This window comes from Mastomys coucha, unplaced genomic scaffold, assembly GCF_008632895.1.
Source record: "Mastomys coucha isolate ucsf_1 unplaced genomic scaffold, UCSF_Mcou_1 pScaffold18, whole genome shotgun sequence".
NCBI classification, from domain to species: domain Eukaryota; kingdom Metazoa; phylum Chordata; class Mammalia; order Rodentia; family Muridae; genus Mastomys; species Mastomys coucha.
This window is the reverse complement of record NW_022196900.1, coordinates 14,704,061-14,712,730: the sequence shown is the minus strand read 5'-3', so window position 1 is coordinate 14,712,730 and position 8,670 is coordinate 14,704,061.

Genomic DNA, 8,670 nt, shown 5'->3' with positions numbered 1-8,670 from the left:
TCTCTCTCCCCCTCTCTCTCTCTCCCTCTCTCTCTCCCTCTCTCTCCTTCCCTCCATCTCTCCCTCATACTTATGAATCAGATGTGAGCTCTCACCTACTGTTCCAGTACCATGCCTGCCTGCCTGCTGCCATGCTCCCCACCCTGATATTAATGGACTCACCCTCTGGAACTGTAAACCATCAATTAAATTCTTTCTTTTATAAGTTGATTTGGTCATGGTGCCTCTTCACAGCAATAGAAAAGTGACGAAGACAGAAGTTCAGAGAGGTACTCATACACAAAGACAAGACATTGGGAGAATAACCAACAAAGTACAGGGGGAAACCAGGGGAGACGGAGATGGAGATGGAGAAATTGTCAAGTGAGAGACTTGGTCTCGTAAGTATGTTTTCCAGGAAATGAGCCTCTCTTCTCTCTCCTTAGTTCCTGTTTCAAATGCCTTTGTTTTCATAGCATTCTATGCCACCTCCTAATTTAGACTCCACCCCATGTGTGGGTAATTATCCCTCTATTTTCCCATCTCCATTTCTAGGTCCAAAGGAGAACATTCCTGAGAATAGGAGTGTAGTCAGTGTTTCGTGAGTGAGTGAGTGAAGGAAAGATGGGGTGAATGAAGAGCTACATAGGTGGAATAGATTAGTTTCTGGTCAGTATGTAGATTCAACAACTGGTTAACAACAAATAGACTTCTGCAAGTAGGTAGTGGATGCTGGAAGGAAACCAGAGATGCCTAATGAAGCCTGTATGTGGGCCAAAGGTTAATTCCTTCACAAAGGGAAAAAAGCAGGAGTTTTCTCAGTCATGGTGAATGCAGGACAGACAGATCTCACAAGAGAACAATGCTGCGGAAGCCCAGGAGGATGTTGCAAAAGAAGTTAGAGGACAAGGGAAAAAGAGATCAGCTGATCTTGTGGCCCTTCAATGGATTTTCGTAACTGACCTTGGAGTATTTGTAGCAGAGGGTCCAGATGAATTAAGCAAGTATGACCCCTGTGTCATACACCTTAAGGGTGGCAGTTCATCTCTGGCGTGCTACAGTGAGAGGTAGACGAAGCGCATTCACGGAGTACATGATGCAGCTCCTACTGAAATGGTTTGTCTTGAATTACAGCTATGGAAGAATAACATCACTTAGGAACACATGCTCTAAATAAATTCCTTCGAATTGAAATGCAGCCTATAAATCAGAGAGAGCGTGTCAATGTCAATGAGAAGCAATTGGTTCCCACCATGAGAGAAACAAATCTAAATTCCTATTTCCAGGCACATCCGTATTTCCATAGACAATAAAGTGGGCTAGACAGGCAGAGTGGTCAGGCGCCACACCCAGTATAATTTCAGATCTCTGAGCCCCATGCCAAGATTCTGCCAAACCGTATGGCATCCGAGAGATGGGAATTAGCTCAGGGAAGAAAGAAGCATATGGCATGGGTGGGAGGGGTTTGGGGAGGAACTGCACAAGAGACAGACTCGCTCTTCCAGAGGAGTCTGCTTCACCATCAGACTGTTGAGGCAGAAACATGCTGTTCAAAACAACAAAAAGAGTGTCCTTCGTAAGGCCTTTTACACCAGTAATTGCATACTAAAGGGGTGGACCACATCCAGGTCAGGCTCTACATACATATACAGTCCAGAAATAAGATGGGTACATCCAGAGAAGGGAACCCCAGGAGTCCAGACTTTCTTAGGTGCTGTCAAAGGCATCTGGCAGACATAACTTGATTGCTTGCTTCAAGACCCACACTACCTATTTTGCAAGTATAATTTTTTTTATTATTTCTTTGGGGGGGGTAAAAAAAGTATATACATAAAATTAAACGTTAACATATTTTTAGTGGTTTCTGCCAACTGTTATTGGGGGATGGGTGTCAGATTTGGTTCTTTATGTATTTTTAAGTGGTCATAAGTAATTTGAACAAAAAGAAAGAGAGAAAGAAGGAAAGGAAGGAAGGAACAGCTACCTTGGAAAATCAAAAGGCTATTACCACTGGGTAAATAAAAGCCAATCTAAAGCATTCAGAAGTAAATGAAGGTAGAGGTCAAGGAGAACTGGGCTGCACACCACAGATCCAAGTAGCAGCCTATCTTTTCATATTTAACACAAAAGCAGGCTGTAAATCAGATGCCAGCTTCCCATAGGCATTCCTTGATTCAATACACTATGACATTGAACAGGTCTCCTTCTCTCAGCGTTAGAGTTTTTGAGGGAAACTTCAGTCTATCTGCCACTGAGCTAACTCTCGTAATTATGTATTTTTTAAAATCATAATTACAACCTTGAGGCCATAAGAATTATTACCCCACCTTCAAAGTGAAGAGACTACAGCAATGAAGGGTTTCGCAATTTTATCGTGTCCACACCAAATCCTAGGACACGATTACCTAGGGGTGGAGTGACTAAAGCAGTAGTGAACAGAGCCATGTCAGAGAAGTAGAGGAAGAGAGGAAGTTGGGGTAAACCAATGGCTGAAATCTGCGACATCTGGCCTTACTTAGCCCTGTCTTTACCAAGAGGTTAAAAGGCTTTGGATGCCGGGGGGGGGGGGGGGGGGGGGGGGGGGGGGGGGGAATGGCATAGTCTCAAATGCAAGCTGGTAGATGGTGATGGTGGTAATGATGCCTGGTGGTGAGGGGAGGACTCTGATGATGGTTATGACACATGATAAGGATGGATGAGGTGGAAGAGGAAAAGCATAACAATGACATTGTGATGGTGGTGGTGATGCTGATGGTGGTGACGCTGGTGATGATGGTGGTGGTGATGATCACAGTCATAATGGAGCATGATGGTAGTGGAAATGACTGGTGATGAGGATAATTGGTAAATATGAAGAAGATGTAATAATTTGTGATGGTGGAGATAATGGTGGTGATGGTGATGATCATGGTAAGCATGACGTTGGTGATGGGCATAACAATGACCACGTGAGCATGAAAATGATCAGTCAGCTCCATCTATTGAACTCTATCTATGTAGCAGACCTTATCAGAAGACCTTACTCTTTTGTCCCTCCTCTCTTAGCCCCATTCTCACCCTGGGAGGCTGACATTGTCACTTTCCTGCATGGCACCAGATAAAGAAACGGAAGACAAGTGCCTCACAGCTTACACAGCTAGTATAGAAATGCTGACGCCAAAACCCAGCTCCAAAGACAGCCAGGCTACTCTCTCAACTAGTATGCTGATTGCCTTCTTACAGAAATCGAGCCATAAGCCCAGAATCCAGCAGGAGCCAGCGTCCTGCAGTGCCTTTAAGAAGGAATTGGACCACAGTAACTCCTGAGGCCCTGTGAAGGCATGAAACTTTATGGTCACGACTTTGTCACTTTCACGGAAAATACATCCCAAAGTATGTTTGTCTTTTAAATTTTGTTACTCTTGTTCTTTTTATGGCCCCAAACTTGTGTACTTTTACAGTTTTTCTGTTACTTTAATAGTTAGGGATGTATTCCACTGGAGGGAAAACAAAAACTTTTATTTTACTTTCCTCTGTTTTTTTAACTCCATTCTTCCACCTCTTGAACGCATCTCTAATTCATTTTGATGCATAGCAGTAATGAAATTTTACATCCACCTTACCTCGCCAACGTTATCTCTGACAGAAAGTCTCCTTGTTGCCTCTTCTTGCAATAGCTACCATAAGACAGGTCAGAGCTTTGCAGGTACTTTTTGCATGGCAGACAGTCCCTGCTGACCCCTGACTTAACAAGATTTTTCCACTTTGCAATGGTACGCATGCGGTACTGTTCAGTAACAACTGCACTTTTAATTTCTGTCTTCTTCTGGGCTAGCTCTATACAGTGAGATCCTCCATCATGAACCTGAGCATTAGCACCAAGATACAAATCCTAGTCTAACATAAAACGGTGACAGTCACCGGGCAGTGGTGGCACAAGCCTTTAATCCCAGCACTTGGGAGGCAGAAGCAGGCAGATCTCTGAGTTCGAGGCCAGCCTGGTCTACAGAGTGAGTTCTAAGTCAGCTAGGGCTACACAGAGAAACCCTATCTGCAAAAAAACAAAACAAAACAAAAACAAAAACAAAAACAAAAAAATGTGACAGTCATGAACTGACACTCTACAGTGCACTCCGCACACTGTTGCTAAGCTAACAGTTGGTAGGTTGGGGGCTAAACACAGCTTCGTCTTACGGTGTATTCAGATTGTGGTGAGTTTAACTGGGACATAGCTTCATCATAAGTCATTGGGTATCTGTATTTGAATTCCTCTCAATATGTCCATTGAGGAATCTCAACTTTCCTAAACTGTCATGGGTAGATTCTACTCTAAACGTTTTAGCAGATAAAGTTTAACCAGAATGAGGCTAGCAGATGTCCTTACCTTCAAGTTTCTATGAAAAAGGTAAGAGAACTCCAGTTCATACAGTGCATTAACAATCCGGAGCACAGCCTCGATGAAGAACATGGAGATTGCCTTTGCACCGCTGACCCGTGTTTACAGTCCCTACATGCCTATTCCTGGTGCTTTAAGGACAGGAAAAGTGTCTAGCCTGAGGACTGGGGTTCTTCACATGTCAAAGTACAGAGGAAGGAAAGCAACCCTTTAATTAATCTCATAGGCTATATTTCTTGAAAAAAATCAGGACAAAATTTAAACAATCATGAAATTCATTCTCAGAAAGATCCAAAGATATATTGTGTTAGCATTCCTTCTCTGCTCTGCCCCACAGTTACCTGGCAACATCCAAGTGTGCCTGACTCCCTAGAAAAAGGGCTGCTTGCTCCTTCCTCTCTCTTAACCTCTGTACTGGCTCATTTTGTGTGTCAACTTGACACAAGCTGGAGTTATCACAGAGAAAGGAACTTCAGTTGAGAAAATGCCTCCATGAGATCCAGCTCTAAGGCATTTTCTCAATTAATGATCAAGGGGCGAGGGCCCATTGTGGTGGTGCCATCCCTGGGCTGGAAGTCTTGGGTTCTATAAGAGAGCAGGCTGAGCAAGCCAGGGGAAGCAAGCCAGTAAGAAACATCTCTCCATGGCCTCTGCATCAGCTCCTGCTTCCTAACCCGCTTGAGTTCCAGTCCTGACTTCCTTTGGTGATGAACAGCAATATGGAAGTGTAAGCTGAATAAACCCTTTCCTCCCCAACTTGCTTCTTGGTCATGATGTTTGTGCAGGAATAGAAACCCTGACTAAGACACCCTCTTACTCTCTTACTTTCTTACAGTCAACCCCTGTCTCCCTCTCTCCACCTGTTCCTGCCCCACCCCCCTCTCTTGCTCCTCCCTTCTCAACTCTCTTTCTCATGCCCTAAATAAACTCTCTTCTATACTAAACCCATGTATGGCTGGTATCTTAGGGGAGGAGATGCCTCAGCATGGGCCTACAGAGGCACCATTTCCCCCTCACACCTCACTCTACCAAACATATTCCTGGCACTCCTTCTTTTTATAAAACACAACATATTGCATCTGTATAACTCAATAAAATATTTGTAAACACATGACACTCCGACAATTGGAAAGGCTAAAGCAATGTTTTTAACCTTCCTAATGCTGTGACCCTTCGATAGAGTTCCTCATGTTGTGGTGACCCCAACCATAAAAATTGTTCTTATTGGTACTTCATAACTATAATTTTGCTAGTGTTATGAGTCATAATGTAAACAAATATCTGTGTTTTCCAATTGTCCTAGGCAACCCCTGTGAAGGGGTCATTTTATTCCTAAAAGGATCACAACCCACAGGTTGGGAACCACTGGGCTAGATAACCAGAAACCAAACTGTTGCCCTGAAGATACAAAACTTTAGATTCAATCCTCAACACTGAAATTAAAAAAAAAAGAAAAGAAAAGAAAAGGAATCAAAATTGTAACAGAAGTAGGTAGATTCTACAGAAAATCAATTTGCCAAAATGGGAGGTGAATGAAAAATTCTAACTCTAAGAAGAAAAACAAACATATCCTTTAAATGGAAGAAAAGAAGACAGACATGGGAAATATACTGAAGAAATTAAGTCTAAGGGCAATGTCCAAAGTATTCTAGTTTTTCTTTGACAATTTTAGTCAGACAGAGTTCACAGGCTGCATATTTCACCCAGTAAAGTGCACAGTGCAATGCTGAGCTGGGCAACTCTTCTCATAGTCTTGGAATATTTTCATCAGTCAAGAGAAACCCAAGCCTCATAGCTGCTCAGCACCAACATAGACATATCTATCACGGACGTGTTTTATACGTCTGCGCTTCTACCCATTCTAGATGAATCATATAAGTGGCACCATACGATAAATGGTGTGCTTGGGATCAAATCCAGGGCCTTGTACAAGCTCAGCAAGCGCCCTATGAAGGAGCTACACTCCTAGCCCAATCATCTTAATAATATTTTGAGAGATGCGTATGTATCATACATTAATATTTCATTCCTTCTATGACTGAGTTATAGTTTACTCTATAGATACACATTTTGTTTATTCTTTTACCAGTTGATAGACAGTTGGCTTGTTCTAGCTTTGGGATATTAGGAATAATGTTGCTTTGAAAATAATTGCTGTAGAGTCTTTCTTGTGGTTTGATTTCCTGTCCCCCTGTTTTTGGGGGAGGTTCATGCTTCCGTCTTCTTAGGTAAACTCCTAGGAGTGAACGGCTGTGTCGTGAAGGAACTTGATGTTTCTAAGTCTCTCAGTCTTACGTTTCAAAGACTCAAAGGCTGTTTCCCGGAAGCTGCTCAGAGATTTTTCTAGTGACTCACGATTCTGAGGATCTCTTCATGTCCTTAAGGACCATTTGTGTGTTTCCATCTAAGTAGATCACCTATTGATTTTAAAATTTGCTTTCTGTTACTTTATTAGATATATGGCTTCCAACCAGTTCTTCCCACTCTATCTTAAATTTTTACTTCATTGATAGGATCCTCTGAAAACTATTCAAGTAAAGAACTTTATATGGATATAGTCAAATTTATCGATATGGTACTACAGAACACACCCCCATCTCCAGCACTTGACACCTGCACTTCTGGTACTTGAAGAAATTTTTGCCAAATATGAGATCATGAAAATTTGCAAGTTTGCCTTAGGCACCTTCCATTCAGAGTTATTTTTCTCTAGTGTGTATGACAGGAGTTAAACCTTTTTCTTTTGTATTTGCATATCCAATTCCACAGCCTCAATCTACCCTTTCTAGTTACTATGTCCCTTAATACCCAAGGACAATAACTTAAAGCCTCCACCCACCCACCTGCACGACATCCTGTGACATTATCAATAGCTTATGGATTTCTGCAGTGGGGAACATATGTTCATACCCTTCATCTTTGTTCTGAACTCTTGTTCCTGAGTTTTCTCAGATGCTATATGCATCAGAAACAGATAGCCTTGAGTTTCATGTACTGAAAAAACAAAACAAAACAAAATGTTAACTTTCCTTCTGAGAAAATGGATCCCAAGCAGAGCTTTGCCAACAGAGGTACCCTGGCTAGAGCCATGGGAGTCAGAGATATAACTCCATCACTTGCTTCATTACTTGAGTTAGCTCTTCACTCGCTGATGGCACCAGCAAGCAACTGTAAAGGCATGAAGGGAATCAGGAATTTGTCAAGTAGTTTAATACACTCCCCTTCATAAGCACATCCCATATACTAGGCAACTACATGCTGTCTTTTGTAAGTGCTCCAGCTATTTTGTGAGATTGACAGGAATCCAAGACCATCACAACTGATAACTACCACGCATGGTTTGGGTTGACTTTCTAGTAAAATAGACACAATACTCTATATGTTTTATAACACACTTTGTTGGCATTTACTAAAGCAATTATATGGTGGGGTGGAGAGATGGCTTAGCAATTAAGAGCACTTGACTGCTCTTCCAGAAATCCTGAGTTCAATTCCCAGCAACCACATGGTGCCTCACAACCATCTGTAATGGGATCCAATGCTCTCTTCTGGTGTGTCTGAAGACAGTGACAGTGTACTCCTATAGATAAAATTAATTAATTAATAACATCTTACTGTAACAGCTATAATATTATATTGCAAATAAATCCTCAGAGTGACCCTGTCCACTGTGAAATAAAGTATATGGGTCTGCCAGGTCATCTTTCATTCTGCCTCTTTAAAAGATTGAAGATTTCAAAGTAAACATTTTTTTTTTTTCAAAAAAAGAAAGATTAGAGATTCACAGGCTAGCCTGTGAACCACCTTTGCATTTATTTCTGTTAGAATACTAAACCATGTTAGATTTTAATTGGCTTTACGCTCGGGTTCTACAACAGCCAGAATGATAAGGCGATCTTCTGACTCAGCCAGGGAAGAATACTGAAAGTCACCCCAGCCTTCAATTGGGACAAGGGTAAGATTTAATAAGGACTCTTCTTCCGGGAAACTCATGTCATCTTAGACAAACTAACTCATTGCTGCCATTGCCTATGTGCTGACTGCGAAGCCGCGGATGTATCGCTTTGCTGTCCTGAGCCATTCTTTTATATTTCCCCACTCCCACCTTAAGAATTTAGGACTTTGTCTGCTTCATCAGAACTAGGTCTAATATTATTAATGTCCTTGCTCTGTACTTTTTTACTTAAATTTCCTTGAATTACCAAACTGGAACTTTTTTTTTCTGAAGCTAAAAATTGAACTCAGGGCCTCACGCATCCTAGAAAAACATTCTACTATTGAACTAGAGTCTCTTATTCCTATTTGTACTTTTTAAA